The sequence below is a fragment of the Heliangelus exortis genome, chromosome 18, assembly GCF_036169615.1.
Source record: "Heliangelus exortis chromosome 18, bHelExo1.hap1, whole genome shotgun sequence".
In the NCBI taxonomy this organism is placed as follows: domain Eukaryota; kingdom Metazoa; phylum Chordata; class Aves; order Apodiformes; family Trochilidae; genus Heliangelus; species Heliangelus exortis.
Window position 1 is genome coordinate 12,188,342 of NC_092439.1, and position 16,867 is coordinate 12,205,208.

Consider the following 16,867-nt stretch of genomic DNA (forward strand, 5'->3'; position numbering starts at 1 on the left):
GCTGGAATTCAACTCCTTTATTACAGAATATTAATTTCTGTGAAAACTGCATACCAATTTTATCAAAGAGAGAGAGTTCAAACCTCCATCAGGGAAGATAAATGCAAGTTCTCCAACAACATTCTCACTAGAAAAAAACAAAAGGGTTTTTCCAGCCATTTAAAAAAGGCAAGCTCTGATAATCCATACAATATGTATAGTTATTCTAGTGAATGTTTATAGCAATTACTTAAAATTCTGATGTCACTGGCAATAGATATATCAGCTGGTAGTTTTAAAAATTTGGTCATATACTAAAAACTATGACGAATATTGTTTTCTGTGCATAGAGATAAACATCCTGCTCAGGGATCTGAACTCCTATCTAAAAACAAAACCAAACATTAAGAATAAAAAGCACTCAGTATGGTTCTGAGACACATATGTGGTAGCATTGCATATTCCCTGCCTACACTGACAGTGTGGGAGCTCTTGTTAGTCATCTAATGCGCATATTTGCTTGGCAAAATGCCTTTACTTTCTTATGCAGGCAAGAAAAATGATCACCAGTTTATTGTATTCTTACATCTTCATTCCATATTTGTCAGTCAGTATGACCAGGACTTCCCAATTCATACTGGAAGCTGTTAGCAGACAGACCAATTCAAAGTAAGCCTAAGAACTGGAAGGTAAAGACAAGGGTGACTGGCAGATTGATGCTGCTTGGACACATTTCTGGGGGGACCTCACAAAATGTCTTCTTCTATTGAATAGAAACCTAATTTAGTTTTGCTTTCAACCCCAGCACAAACTGGGGGGGGTGGACTATCTCCAAGGGCATTGTAGGTCCTCAGTTGTCTTGCTTTACCTATCCTTCTCTGCTTCCATTCTAAAGAAAGCTGGAGCAAAACCTAAATTTAGTTTTCAACTAAGAGTATCATAAAACCTCCTTGTCTAAACTACAGCAGGATCACACAGATCCACAGCCTTCTGGCATCCTAATTTCATTTTAGCCATACAAAACACATCCAAGAAATGTGTGGCTTTTTAAGTGTAATGTTGACAAAATCTGAAGAAGGGAGGGAGGCAGAATTTTCAGTTGCCTCAGTGTTGTCAGACCTTGAAGGAGTGACTCTGGCCATCTGCCCTCCCAATGGCCCTGGATGCTGCAGGTCATTGACACAATTCATGTTACATCCTGCCTTGTATAGAATTATCAAAACACCAATTAAATTGCCTTCTGACACACAGGGGAAGAAATGCAATGAGGGGAGGTAGCTCATGTTGTTTCTCAGATGGACAACCCACTTAGAATTGGCTGGGTTGGAAGGGACCTCAGAGATCATCAAGTCCAGCCCTTAAACCACTTAACACTGACTGCTGTATTTATGTCAAGAAGTCACACACTGCCCCAGCTCCACTGTGGAAACCGACTTCAAGGGCAGTCTGAGATTGCCTTGCAGGGCCTCTTTTAACCCCTACTTTATTTTAAGTGCCTTTGGCAACATGGGCTGCCCTGCCTCTGCTGTTTATGCCCCAGGACTGCAGTGTGTTGGTGTAACATCTGCTGGCTGTGCCCAGTGTGTTACTATCTAGCTGAAGGCAACACCTTTTGATAAGCAGGAGTAGGTAAGATCTGGTCTGGTATAATAGAGTCTTTAAATTCTATGATGATAAGGCAGAAGAAATATGTAGGAAGCAGCCACAATAATCAGCCACCTCAAGTTAATTAGCAATTAATTTTGTGAGTTACTAAAGTCTAGCAAAGATGATTCCTGAGAGATTCTGGTCACAGTTACCCTGATGTAAATCAAGATTAACTCCTATAAAGAACATCAGTCTCCATGACAGTTACTTCAGATTTACACCCAACTACTCTGGATTTGTGCACTTGTTTTCACAGCCGTGTGGGAGATCTGTCTCAACACAAATCAGCTCTGCTCTCCTGCAGATTCTGCAAGGTACACAGAGTTACATTTCTGTAAAAATCCCATCTCGTGAAACAGGAAAATTCAATTCTCTGCTCTGATGAAACCTAAACCTCCCACATAACAGACAAAAACCCTGCTACAGAGCCAGCCACTACAAGTGGTCACAATATCCTCTTCAGCTCCCAGTCTTCAGACATTAAGGATAATTCCCTCTCACTGGATTTCATGAAGCACAACAAGAAGCACCAAAATTACTTCATTCTTCTGCCTAGGACTCTTATGAGTATTAAGGATACCAGACCCATAGAGTGCACAGTTTTGACGCTACCAAAATGAACATAAGTCTTTCAAAATCACCTTTTTAAGAGGGTGTAAACACCTTTTGGCCATTAGCACTGCCCCATGTAATATGCATTGCAGATGCATGAAAGAAATATGATATGAAAAAGGAATGACTGTCCTACTACTCAGCCCTTTGCCCTTCCACCAGCACTGCTCAGCTCTGCACCCTCGTCTCTTGCAGAGCTATTACTTCCCCCCCTTCCTTTACCCATTAACCAAACCACTGGATTAAAATAACACTTCCTGCTATGCACATGAATCTCAAACCAAGTAGTGAAATTAAAGTTTTTATGTTTCTGGGTGAACCAGAGTACAGGTCCTAAGTAGCAAGGAGTAGAAACAGATCACAGGCTGTGATCATCCTGCAGATCATACAAACGCTGTAATTCTGAATTCCAACACACATTGGAGACCTTGTCAGATCGTTTGTGGGAACATTATGAGCAGATACTTGAAGCCACCTTTGCTAGATGGTTTAAGTTCACTTTAAGAACTTGCATTAAACACATTCACAGGGGACTTTTTAAAGCAAACTACTTATCATCCCATACAGCCTGTCTGAAAGAATGACACATTCCTACCCCTATTCCAAAGATGATTATGGAATCATACTGCAGATCCTAACTACTTCATTTAGCTTCATCCTTTGCAGTAACTGGCTGTCTGAAAGAGTAGAGAATCTACTTGCTGCTCCTTTGTTTCATGCCAGGAGCGGGGTTGATAAGTTGATACTATGATCCAGCAAGCTCACAGAACAGTCTTCACACATGCATAAGGATGTTTCAGAGCTGTATTTCATTTTGGAATATGTTCTTCTGCTCTCATGTGCAGTATCACTCTGAAGACTGTTTTGCCATTAAGTATTAGTGTGGATTCGAGATCTCTCAGCACAGAGTCTCCATCAAATCAGCCCAATCAGCTTAAAAGCAAGCATCATACTAGCAAAGCATATGGCATGAATAAAGGTAGCCAGATTTTCTTAAGAGAAAAGTTTACCTTTTAAGAGATCTTAAGAAGGACTTGATAAAAGAGCAGACAATATTATAGAAAGACAACAGTATTATTGTTCCCACTATTGTACCTGTTTGCTAAATAGATGCCTTCTCAGGTTCAACTGCCCCACTGATCTTAGGATACTAAACATTGAAGGGAGCAGATCTGGTTACCTCAAAAAGGATAAATGCAGCACCTCAAACCATCAGCATATCACTAGTGTATACATTTAGCCTATTGCTGCCACAGTTTTAAAAATTAATGAGTTCTCCAGGGAGCATACAGACATAATGCTTAAAGCTGCTGCCAATACCATTTTCCTCTCCCTAGACACCACTTCAAATCAAAACAGAAGAGATCAGTAGCTTTTGCCCCCCAGCAGAATATCTGGAGCCTTTCAGGCAGAAAAAGTACCTATGCTTGTGTGGACAGGCCTTGAAATTTCACAACTTCACAATTTCACAACCTTCAAGCCTTCACCATGTACTATGATCTTCTCTCAGCCACCTGGAAGATTCTTTCCAGCCAGTTCAATACAAAGAGAAATTCAGATTAATTTTGGGGTAACTTCTGAAGTTATCTTGGTGCAAACTTTGGGGAAATGACAAACCTTGCTTTGAAATAATGACCTGCTTCGGGGATGCTTAATTTCTCCAGCACTGACTTGATTCCTTGCTTTTCCTTTTCTCTGCAGCAGTTAACAACACACCCACCAATATGATGTGGCACATAGATAAAACTACAGGTCAGCAAAGTCATTTATGCAAGGTCCCTTTTTAAGGAACTGCCTCACATAAAGAGGAACATCAGCAGCCAGAGCTCTGCTTGTGCATCATGCTCTTCAAATGTGAACACCTGGTGGGTGCAGAGGAATTAGGGACAATCACTCTCTAATACTCCCTTTTCCAGCCCTTGCCTTTCATGCCATCGCTGCACACAAAAGAAAAAAAAGAGGCAGTTGCTTTCACCTTCCAATCTTTTTTCTTCCCCAAAACCACTCCCAGCATCAGCCACTCTCACTCAGAAATATTCTGCCAGAAAAAGGTTAAGAAATCCTCACATGAGTTCAGCATTCAGAATTATCCTAAATTAACAGCTCAAAAATTATACGAGACATGAGCCCAACAGAGAAATTTTAAAATTTACACTGATCTAAGATCTGAGACTAGTTCTTGAACAACAGTAAAAAAAAAAAAAAGGAAACTTCTCTGATATAAAGAACCAGTGTCATGTAAATCACTGAATAATAAGCAAGGCTTTATCTATCCTGACATGTTAGCAAGATCTCAGATTTCTGCTCATCTCTGGCTCTGCTAATTTATGAAGCATCAGCTCCTAAAATCACACAGCAACTGAAGAAAGTTAGCAATCAATCACAAGCAAGTAGATGCAATGCTTAAGTTCAGTATTTCAGGAAATGACCTTGAAATGGCTGGGTGGACTAATGGGGGATTTTCCAGGACCAACAGTAGTTTCAGGATGTTATTTGCAAATGCCCACTGTGTTCTCAGAATCAGAGAGCATCATGTCCATGGTAACCAGTTGCCAAAGAGGGGAAAAAAAACCCCAAACCAGAAGCAAATGATTATGTATCCTATAGTGGATATTTATACATATAGTGGCCACCAACTTTCAGTCCATTATAAAGTCCCATACAAACAAGAAATTCTGTAGCTTCCAGGGAAAAGCTGCTTCTTTCATACTCTGATAACAAATAGAAGCTGCTAGTCTGAGAGGATATAGTTGACAGAGGGGCATCTTGCACTTCCTTGGTTTGAAGCCTTTGTGGCAGAAGGTTACTCAGCTCTTTGGGAGAGAAAGAAGAGATGACACTTGGGCTGGAGAACTGACAGACACATATGGAAACCATGGCATCCAGAGGCACCTTGACAGGCTTGAGAGGTGGACAAGTTCAAAACACATGAAGTTTAACAGGGCCAAGTGCAAGGTCCTGCATGTGGGTCTGGGCAGTCACAAGCACAATTACAGGCTGAACAAAGAATGGATTGAGAGCAGCCCTGAGGAGAAGAACTTGGGGGTGGTGGTCAATGAAGAGCTCAATATGAGATGGCAATGAGTGCATTTTGGGCCTGATCAAAAGAAGCTGAAAGGACATTCTTCCCCTCTCCTCTGCTCTCATGAGACCCCAACTGAAGAACTGTGTCCAGTTCTGGGGCCCTGACCTCAGGAAGGACATGGAGCTATTAGAACAAGTTCAGAGGAGGATCACAAAGATGATCAGAGGGCTGGAGCACCTCTCCTCTTAAGACAAACAGAGAATTGAGGTTTGGAGAGGCTGGAGAGGCTCAGGGGAGAACTTATGGTGGCCTTGCAGTACCTGAAGGGGCTACAGGAAAGCTGGGAAAGGACATTTTACAAGGGCATGTAGAGATAAGATGAGATGTAACAGCTTTAAACTGGAAGAGAGTAAATTTAAGTTAGACATTAGGAAAAGAAATTATTATAAGGGTGGTGAGACACTGGCATAGGTTGCCCAGAGAAGCTGTGGATACCCCCTCCCTGGAAGTGTTCGAGGCCAGGCTGGATGGAGCTTTGTGTAACCTGGTCTAGTGGAAGATGCCCCTGCTCATGTCAGGGAGGTTGAAACTACATGATCTTTAAGGTCCCATCTATCTAACCCACTCTATAATTCTCTGAGAGCCATGCATAGAGCAGCAGTTGGGTGTCAGCTGAAAAGAAAATGACAGAAGAAAAATTTGTAGTCACAGATAGGAAACTCTACATTCCGAACTGGAACAAAAATCCAGTTTCAAGGACAATGAAACAACTTCGAGATCTGCTCTCAATTTCTACTTCTGTTCAACATCAACAGCTAAGAGAGCAAGTGGGATGCCTTAATAAAGCAAATTCCTAGATGACAGCAGACACTATTCCAAGTAGCTGTGGACTGCTTTTTCTTTCCAGTGTAATCAGCACTATCATAGGCACAGCTTTACAAATCCCAGGTCATCAGATAAATGTTAATAGGCTGTGACAGAATGCAGGAAAGCCAGACAGTATAAGCAGGACCTGACTTCTAGGTACACAAGCAGTCCCTGGTACACACCACACCTGAATCCATATCTTATTATTAGTGCCTTTTTTGGGGTTAAAAACCCCTTTATGTAACATTAAAGTCATATCCAAAGCAACACTTCTCATTTTAATCTAATGCAAGACAATATAATATAATGTAATCTAACCTGCTCAAGGAAAACAGGCTGAGAACTGATGTTCTGAGCGGCATAGAACACACTGCAGATAAAACACTGTTGCTTAATTGCTGATTATCATTATCTAGCAACACTACAATACTTCAGAGCACTGAACCTCTATTTGTGATCTGCTGCCCATTTAGCATCACTGGGAAATTGGGCAACACAGTAGCAAGATCTACAGTGTTTCCAGTCAGGAGTTTGAGGGGTCAGGGTGCCAGAGCTCACATACAAAATTCAAAGAGATGAAGTGAAACTTTTTCCCTAAAATATTCAGGACATGTTGCACATGGTCGTTAAAACTCAATAGATAGAAGTTAAGAATAAATGGCAGTGCATTCTACAAGAGAAATATATATATGTATAAAAAAAGAGATGAGAGATGACATAAAATGTACATAGTGGAGAACGTTACTCCTGCTTGCAGTAATCTGCCACAAAGAACCGAGCACTAAGGATCTGAAAATATGGTTGAAGAAAATAATGGGCTAAAATAAACACAGTATTTTGGGACTCAACTCCTTATGTATGTTAGCACAAGTTAGACATGTAAGCATGTGAGAACTCCCACTCTAATTTAAAAGAATTTTAATTACATGGCCATTCTAAATGGCCTCTGTAGTGCAGAAACAATCACCAGCAGAATAACATAGCCATTAGGTGCCTTTTAGCCACAGGATTTGTTACAATAATTCATGAAGCTCCCAGCAGTTTCATAACAAAATAGTCATATCTGCATTTTCACAGGAATTATCATATGGGTGCCAATGCTGCATCTTACAAATGTTCGCAGGCTCTGACTTCCATGTTTAGAAGAAGACTGAAACAAGCCAAGTAGTTAAATTATTCCACCTCTCTGGTTTGCTATTCTCAAATTTAAGGAGCAAATGCTTGGGTCATTGTAATGGAATGGTGGCAGGGAGGATCTGCTCCTCAAGGAGGCAGGAACAGAATGCTGTGGTACCAAATTGAAGATCTTCCTTCTGGAAAAGAAAAACCAAGCAGCAAGTCTCTGTTCCTAAATGAAAAAAGGGCTCTGCAGAACCACCAGGAAAAAAATGTACTACCTAATAAAATAGTTTCCCAGAATCTCTGGATAATACTACAACAAATATTAACCATATTTATTTACCTCTATTAAAAACAAACAAACCAAAATCTAAAAAAATCTAAAAAATCTAAAAATCTAAACAAACCAAATCTAAAACAAAACAACAACAAAAAAAATTTAAAAAATTGTTTAATTCAGTGAACTCAGAGTTAATGCAAAAGTGGTATCACATATCCAAGGGAACTCTTCAAATAACATATCTGGAAAAACAAGTATTCTCTTCGACAGGCTGAATCAAGGTGCCTAGGTTGCTTCTAAGTGTTCTGACCTACAAAGTATGACTTAAATCTTGCAAGAGTGGAGAAAAATGAAACCTCAAGCCCATAAGGATTCTCAGATCTATTAGCAGGCCTGTTATAGTCTGCAGTCACTATTTTAGGGAAGCATATGCCTGTATTTTAAATAGCCCAAATTTTGGTAAAGTCCCAAAAAACACCATGAGTTGCAAAATTTTATTGAGAAAAAAAATTTTTTTTATTTAAAAAAAAAATTGAGAAACATGTGGAATGCATCCAGGGAGATTCAGCTGCCTGCCTTTTGTGTAGGTAGCTACTCAATAGTGGAATTGTAAGAATAAGTCTCCAGCTTGGCTGTGTGGAAAAGACACTGGTGTTTGTGTGTTGTCATCACAGCTGCACGTGGCAACTCTCAACCTACAAGTCATGGACTGCTTGTGACAACCCAATTTTTGAAGACCAGCTGGGATCAGTGAGCAGGTTCAATGGACTGTTCTGCTCCCCCATACTTTTCTCAACCAAAGAGGAAACCTTTCAATTCCTCCTCTCCCTGTCCCCACACAATTCACTTTCAACTGTCATTCTACACTTGTGAAGTAAAAGAGCTGTCATCCTGGCAAGCTGGTGGGAGGCAGGAATTGGGCTACAAAAGTCAACTTTTCTTTAAAACTGAAATTAGGTAAGTATCTGCCTGCCACAAAAAAAAAAAAAAAAAAAAAAAAAAAGAAAAAAAAAGAAAAAAAAAAGGAGAGTTTAGTTACTGAGTTACTGTCAGTTTAGCACATCTCAGCTTTTGAATCCTGACTTCCAAAAAGATCCAGAGATAGTTATACACCAATGGACCCTTCACCTTATCTCACATTCATGAAGTATTCACTTCTACCTAGCAAAGTCTGCAATGTTGTTGGTTGCTAAAAATTTCCCACCACTGAAACAGCAGGGAGAGACAGAAGGTAGTAATTGGAATGACCTGATTTACAGACTGCAAGTCATCTATTATGAAAATAATTATTAATAGCACCTGAAAGATACAGTTCAGAACAAATACTGTCACAGAGCAAAATTCTGAGTATTTTTCAGTAGTTTCAGCTATTCAATTATACCTGAAAAAGCTCTCTGCATCTTTACAAAATGCCATCATTTGTATTTCCTTGCAAACTCTAAGATACCATAAGAGGCTCATATCACTGGTGTTACACACAGTGTGTTTTCCCAGTGAAGAGGAGTAGCAACTATCCACAGTGAAATGGAATGATTTGTCTCTCAGGGTAGAAACCACAAGAATCACAACTTTCTGGAGTGTATAATTAGGGAACAAAATATATACAATATAAATTTTAAACTGAGGCATAGATTCATCTAAATGAATTAATCATCTAAATTCATCTAAGCTTTCCCTGCTAAGAGGTGAAATCAACCATGAAATATACATTAATCAGTAATGTTAGTATGCTGTACTTACAATAATGAAATAAGGTATGCACAAACTTACTGAGTAAATACAAATAGTCATGTGAGCTCTGATAGTGTCTTAAGGATGTGAAAGTTTCAAATTTCTGATTCTAGGAATTTCAGAAAAAATATAGGTACACCACAAAAAAATTTACATGGAAGGAAGTGTAGATGAAAAAGTGAAGGTAATAAAACCATCATAAATCATCTCAATAAAAATATTCTTTTAAAAAAATATGTTCAATTTAAATTTAAGTGCAAATGACATTTTTAGAGTATATTTTAGCTCACAAGTCAAGGGTGAATTTGTTGTAACACTTGACTCTCACGTGCAAAGACTTCACTTACAACTCATATATTACAAAGAATATATTTTTGCCACTACAAAGTTTTGTTTTGTTTTTTTTTGAAAGGACAATTTCCTTCAAATATCTTATCTATTGTTTTGCCTTTATCAGCAGCTCCCATTGTCCCGTATCTGCTCCTTTGCCACTTATTTCAAACCATTTTATACTTTACTCACTGCTGCTATTCTTACACCAATTCTCGACATCTAACACTTGTAGATGACACTTAACACAAATTATCTTCACCTGTACCCTTTGCATTTGACTAAAAGCTATTCAGCTGCTGACAGACACAACTCGCAGGATCTAAGGAGACTGATTTCTAAGTCTAATTCTGATTTCCCTAAACACGCATTTCAAGAAGTTACAAATGTCACAAAGTCACTTCTCTGTTGCACTAGTAATGCACGATGCATAATTACCTGAACAAACAGCTACAACTGCAAATAGAGTATTCCTATAAATAAAAGTATACCGTTTGCTATAGGGATGCAGAACAAACAAAGGAGTGGGTATCTAGGAGGACATTTAACCTTAACTTCCCCTTTTGGGTTTACAAATGCAAGCATGGATCTTTACCAAGCACTTGGGCTTTTGTTAACACTTCAGCTTCCACTGTTACTGTGCTCCTTCTGTTGTTTTATTCTCTTTTAGGTTTAGCTGCAATTTCACCGACTTCTAAAATAGTAAGAATTAGACCTAAGAGTCTGTCTGTGCAGTTCTCTCTACCAGAACATTCATTCTGAATATCCAGGCAGATGCATTTCCATGTTCACAGTGAGTTTCTGTACAAGGTATGCATGTGTGGAAAATAAAGTTGGTATGCTAATTTGAGCACATATCCATATTCAAATTAGCCCTCCATTTCCCAATAAAACACATTCACCTCCTGCAGCTCTCGGGGTCACACGGGAAGGAAAGACAGGGTTTGAACATTGCCTATTTACAAGTAAAGACAGACTCTTGAAAAAAGTGCTTTCTGCCTTTAAGGATTTTTACAAGAACTGTCATATGAAGGTGAAAAGAAACAGAAACCACTTTTTGAAATGGAAAAAACTAAAGTCTACTGGACTTCTTCACTAAAATATCCATTAATATTGATTTTTTTTCCCCAGGAGCAGTTATCAATCTTATATCTGCCAAGTATAGTGTTATTTTGTTATTTAATATTGGAGTTACAACTGTGTAATGTATTCCCAGGCATAATAAGCAGTGTTAGTGCCCTGGCCTACTGACAGGACCCTATACTTCAAAAAGCCTTGAGAAGACTTTGCAAGAGTATGAACATCATTCATAGGAAATATACTGCATATTTCATGACATCAGTGATTTAATAACCTATGTTAACTGCAGGTCTCAAACAGCCTGCAGCATATAAACTAACATCTTTGGAACAGTGCACAGCTTTGAAAATGGAGAATCCTTTGGAGCCAGTACTTTTTCTTTAAAAAACCAAACAAACATAAAACTTTCACCATCCATTTCCCAGATTACTTAGCAGTTCTAGAAACAAAGTCATTCAGAAATTATGGATGCAGATCTCAGGTTCACCAGAGTAAATAAAATTACTTTCTGTAGTGCAGAGAGATTCAATTCACACTCTCATGTAGAGAAAACCTAGTTGCTTCATAGTCATGTTAGTGTAACTGAACAGAAATAAATACATTTCCACAAGTCCTAAAAGCAGACTCTAGCCCACTATTAAGTTTCTTTAGTGAAACAGCTTCTTGTTAAATCAAGGACACCTAGTCCTCCTTAAGACTTACTATTTCAGACTAGAATATGGTGCCATCTTATGCTGTCAGTGTCTACCAGGAGCTCTGGAACTCTATCCTCCATCAGCTTCTTTAAGTAGCATTCTTATCTTGCACAAAACTGCTGTCTTCAGAATCCTGGGTACTCATCAGCACTTCTAATGAAACATGATCTGTGGACAAATGAGTGGTAGAACAATTCTAGTGATACATGAATCACAACATTTAAATTTTTAAAAGTAGTGTGATTAAAACTAGCAGAGTCTCAGCTGGTGCAGTTTGATGAAGTGGTGTATGCACACAGACATCAGTTTGGATAGGGACATGTTAGCTGTGTGTGTGACAGTGAGTGAAACTAGTGAGCAGGCTCTGCACACTGCAGTTATTAGTAGCTTTTCCACTTCAGCTCTCAATCTGTCTGAACCTCTGCCACATCCAGGGGTATCAAGTTTGCACATACAGGATTAGGAAGATAGGATCATCCTAAACAAAGTCATGCAATCAAAAGATATTACACACAGTTGTTACTCCTTCTAGCACTCACTGCTATTTGAACCCAGCATCTTGTATTAAATTCTTTTAGAAAAGATGGCTTCACTATGCTGAAGTGATTTACAGGGCTAAAGTCTGAAGGGTTTTATCTGATAACAGAAAAACATGATCACAATCTCCATGTAACTTCAGCAAATTGTTTATATCTGAAGGATGAATTAGCATGCAGTTGTGTCCACAGGTCAGCATTGCTATAAAAATGCAGAAAGTCACACTATGTAATTGCTATACCCATGAGCACAGAAGTAAAACACAGAATGAAACTACTTATGACACAGAAAACAAGAATTTCATTTTTTTATATGGTCAAGGTCTGCCCCTTAAAAATACTAAATATTTTGGGCAGCTACCGTTGACCTTAAGCCACAGTCAGACTGTTGCTTTCTATTACACTTATCTTTTAGAAAAACCAACAGGGACTTGAGCCCCACTGAAACAAGTTCTGAAAGGCTCCTTCTGCCCCAAACAGGTTAGGAGACAGGTTACATGCAGTAGAGCACTAAGCAAGAAAGAGCTCTCTGAGAGGAAAAAAGACACAAACCAAAAATACACAGAATCACTTACTGTAATTCTAACTGGTCACGAATGAGGAGCCTGACAATGCAGGAGCTTGAATCCGATTTCCAACGTATAAATTATTACCATGCTACCTCTGTAAACCGTTGCTTAAAAATCACAGGTCAGGTTGGTTCTGTACCATTAAGGGAGGAGTCTGAAAAGAGAAAAAAAAAGAATTACCCTGCCTGATCTCCATAACAAAATAGCAAATCCTGTCACCTCCCAAGACACTCAAGACCATTGCCTTTCTTGAGTACCATGACTCACTCATCATGTGGTAGCACACATACGTACAACATACACACACTCCAGATCTCTTCTGGCCTTATTCTGTACAAGATGCTTCAGTACAAACCATCTATCCTTTCGTATCTCTCACTGCCGTGTTTTCCTTGCAGGAAGTCTCAAATATCCTCTAAAGGAGAAACACGATACCTGAAAACTAAAACCCTTTTGAGGGTCAGCATAAACCAAGAACTCCTGCCCTATAATAGGTCAAATTTTGGGTTCCACCAGGCACATTTTGCTCTGATCTATACAGGATATAAAATGAACCAAAAGAGAACCATGATAACAAAATTGTCAGTGATCTTCATAAGGATGGGATTCTGTCATGAACCTTTTATAAAGCTGCAATTCAGAAAGCCTCTTTTACAAAAGCCTACAGAGCTCCCCTGCCTCTTCTGCCTTTTGATTCAACATCTCACAAGACAGTGAGCAACTAACCAGCAAAACCTAGGAAAACTCCCTGACTTTTGGTGAGGGTTTCTTGGTGGACAATTGGGAGGTAAAGCCAAACAAGAGGAATTATTCAATGTCACCTGTGAAGCAAATTTACTCATTTTATTCTGGAAACAAATTTCCTAATTTGTTCATTAACTTCACACCCTTTGTTGAACAAACTTAACTTTCCTACCTCATATCTTCTCCTGATGACCCAAAACAGAGCTAAATAGCTGATCTTTTTAGGTAGAGGCAGAAAGTAGGAATAGAATTTTGTTTTTTTCTCCTGTGCAGCAAATCACTGTAATTGCTCCTGCAGCAGCAACATCAGCTTTTCCAGATACTGAGAAAGCAGATACTGAAAAGCATCCTGCTACATAATGGAATTTTGAGATCCAGAAAACAAAATAAATGCTTGTAAATAACCTCTTCCTTCATCACCATTATCACCCTCTGCCTCCACCCTCCTTTTTTTAAAGCTTAAAGTACATAACAAAAACAGCTCTTCCATTTCAAATCACTTTAGATAGTTAAAGCTGAATGTGTTTATTTGCTTTTCTGCTTTGTATTTTATCACTATTAGTATCAAAAGATGAATGTAATAATTCAGATTTTCATTATTGTGTATTTTACCATTTGTCACACTGACTTGTTACTAAACTGATGATCTTACTGTTTAAAGCCTCTTTGTTTAGTTTGACATGCAGCTGGCAACTCTCTCTGCAGTAGTGGCAAACATTTTAAAGCTTAGCCCTTAAACTACAATCATAATGGTAAATGAGAAAAAAAAAAAAATCCACAACCCAACAAAATACTACAAAGAATAACGCCTGGTCAATTATAATAAAATGAATTTAACAACTGACTGTGATATGCCTACCTTTCTGCACATTACTGAAAACTTTGGAACTAATTATATGCAAATGTAAAATAAGAGTTCTGGTGTCCATTTTATTCACATTCAAGTCAACAGGTTAACTTTTCTCTCTCAACAGGCACATATTGAGCTCCTGAACAAGCCTGGCATTCAGATATGCAACCGTAATCTGAATTTATCAATGAAAACATTGGCAAAAGCACTACATTCTGCTGCTCTAAAGGCACAAGTAGGAAAATGAGCATTGGGTAAGAGGAAAGAAAATGTTTTACTTTAGATATTCCACACAGTAAAATTCAGCACTCTGACATGTCCAACACAACTGCTGCTGAGATCATTGTGAGCTCTATTCAAGAAAGGTATTTGATTCATTAACTGTATAATTAATACAACAGAGTGTTTATCTCAAACTGCCTAACAAAACACTGGTCAAACCAAAACCCCACTTCTTCAGTATATACAGAATGCGTTAAACAAAAGGAGGGTATAATGCAGCCACATTTCTTTTCAATCAGTGATTTATTGCTCTACACAAGCACAGAATGATCCTCAGCTGCAAGTCTTTGCCAATCAGGTGCCAGCCACTGGCTCCAAACCTTGGAAACTTTGTCAATACTGCTATAATAGCAAAGTTTAACTTCCTGAATGTGTTTTTCCTTTCCAGTACAATATAAGAATCACAATTTCACTAAAGCCTAATTGCATAACAAGATAGCAATTTAAAAAAAAACCTCGAAATTTCTAATAAGCTCACAGGACACACGTGAAGTCTCTTGTGCTTCGTCCATAACCACCAAAATCCAGAGCTTCCCAACACCATTACCTACAATTCCAACTATCCAGCTCTCAGCACTGCCATCTAGTAGAAAGTGGCAGTGTACCACGGGCTGCCTGTCACAGCAGCTCAAAAGCACCGATATTCCCGGGAAGCCTCCAAAGCTGTTGCTGCTGCTAAAATGTTAACTGCAGCCAGTAGTTAGCTCCCGACTATCCCAGTCTGAGAACAGTCGCCCACAAATCCCCCCAAGTCCTTCCCAAGGGAGACCGCTCAGCGCGTACACCAGCCCCTGCTCCGCATATCTTGGCGTGTTCTTTGCTGGGAGAAAACAAGGAAAATTCACGTTGGGAGCACCCAACCTCGCACACGCCACCGCCACATCCCGGGCCCCGCGATGGGCTGGGGGAGGGCAGGGAGAGGAGCGGGAGCCCCGCGGGGGTCAGGGGAGCCGGAGGAGGCGGGCTGCGGGCTGTCCTCAGCGCTCCCCGCGGGCAGATGCGTGAAGACCCCAGGAGCGGGTACGCACTGCCGGCTGCTCCCCCTCTCTCCAGCCCCTCGCCCGGTTGCCCCTACGCGCATCTGCCGGGCTGCTGAGGCTTTCCCACCTCCGAACACCGCCTTTCCCCCGGAGACCAGGTAGCTGCCGTTTCATCCCTCTCTGTGCAGCGGCTGCAGAAGCCGAGCACGGGACCTGCCCTGCCCACCACCCCCGGTGTGCAGCCGCCCCCCGCAGCCCCGGGAGCGGCCGCTGCAGCACAGCACAGCCCGACACAGCCTTACCTCCTCTCCCCGGCTCCGGGAACTCCGCCGCCGCCGTTGCCTCCCGTGCCCGCCCCCCACCTGCGCCGTCCTCCCGGCCTCGCACTCAGGTGCGGAGGGAGCACAAAGGCAGAACCGCCGGCTGCGGCGCGGCGGGGGGCAGCGGGTCCCCCACACGCCGCGCCTCTCCCCCGCCGAGCCCCCAGCCCTGCTGCGCACTGCACCGGCGCCCCCGCTCCCGTCGCCCGCACCGCACCGCACCCCTCCCCTCCTGGCTGCCTCAGCCCGCTGCGGGGCGCGCGCGCCGGCTGCGCACCCCCCTCCCGAGACCGTTACGACCGTTAAAACCGTTAAAACTTGCCTCGCGCCTCTCCACAAAACCCCCTTACTCACACGCGCGCAGCGCACACGCGCGCACACACGCGCCCCCACCCCTGAGGCGCGGCTGGGGCTGGAGCTGGGGTCGGTGCCGAGAGCCTCTCAGCCTCAGGCAGTTGCCCTGCTCCGGGGATCGCTGAGGAGGATTCGCCACCCACGCCGCCCCCCCCGCCATTGACACGCACCCCAGGCTCGCCCTGCGGCTGGGGCAGGCGCGCCGCCTCCGCAGCCCCCGGCAGACCGTACGCGCAACCCTCCGCGTCCTCTTCGCTAGAGGCGCGGACCCCTCTGCTCGGCGCTGTCGCCAGACAGAGCGGCTGCTTGGTGTGGGGGGGGGTGTGTGTGTGTGGAGGGGGCACAGGTGATGAGGAGAGGAGCCGCTCCCCTTCCCCACCGAGGTCTATGGTGGAAAACCGCTCCCTCTTTTCCCCCCACCCCGTCTCTGCAGATGCCCCCGGGAAGGGCTGCGAGGCTGGCAGCGACAACAGCCGCCCCCTCCCCCGGGAAAGCTGTTCTCCCTCCTTCTCCCTCGCTCGCCTTCTTTTCAGCTCGGCCGCTTGACTGACAGGGAGCCTTCCAGCGGCCGCCCACGCGCGCTCCCGTTTCCCCTCAGTCGGAGGGAGGGAGATGGCGAAGGAGAAAACATGAATGAAACATCCAAGCAGCGAGCGGGAGCGCCCGGCGGAGGGCGGAGAGAAGCTCAGCCGGGCCCCGGGAGAACCGGAGCCGTCGCTGCCGCAGTGAGGCCCCCGGGGCCGGGGAGGCTCCGCCGGTAGCCCCAGGTGGGTAGGACGGCGTGCCCGTGGGCAGCTCTGCGGAGGGGTGGCCGTGCCCTCAGCCTCTGCTGTGGGCTGGTGAGTCCCGAGTGGAGGGAGGCGGTGG

The 16,867-nt window shown here is 42.3% G+C and overlaps 1 protein-coding gene across 2 annotated transcripts in view; it reads right to left on the reverse strand.

Moving 5' to 3' along the window:
* Positions 1 to 16,011, reverse strand: part of PTPN5 (protein tyrosine phosphatase non-receptor type 5) — a 66,686-nt gene extending 50,675 nt beyond the window's left edge. The window contains exons 1-3 of one of the 2 annotated variants that reach the window (XM_071761667.1): positions 15,969 to 16,011; positions 12,477 to 12,624; positions 11,373 to 11,533 (exon numbers count right to left, since the gene is read on the reverse strand). The gene's annotated coding sequence lies outside the window, so the exon portion shown is untranslated. Of the gene's footprint in view, positions 1 to 11,372; positions 11,534 to 12,476; positions 12,625 to 15,628; positions 15,868 to 15,968 lie in introns of those variants that run through there. The other variant, XM_071761668.1, reaches the window with a different exon arrangement.
* Positions 16,012 to 16,867: the final 856 nt, after the last annotated feature.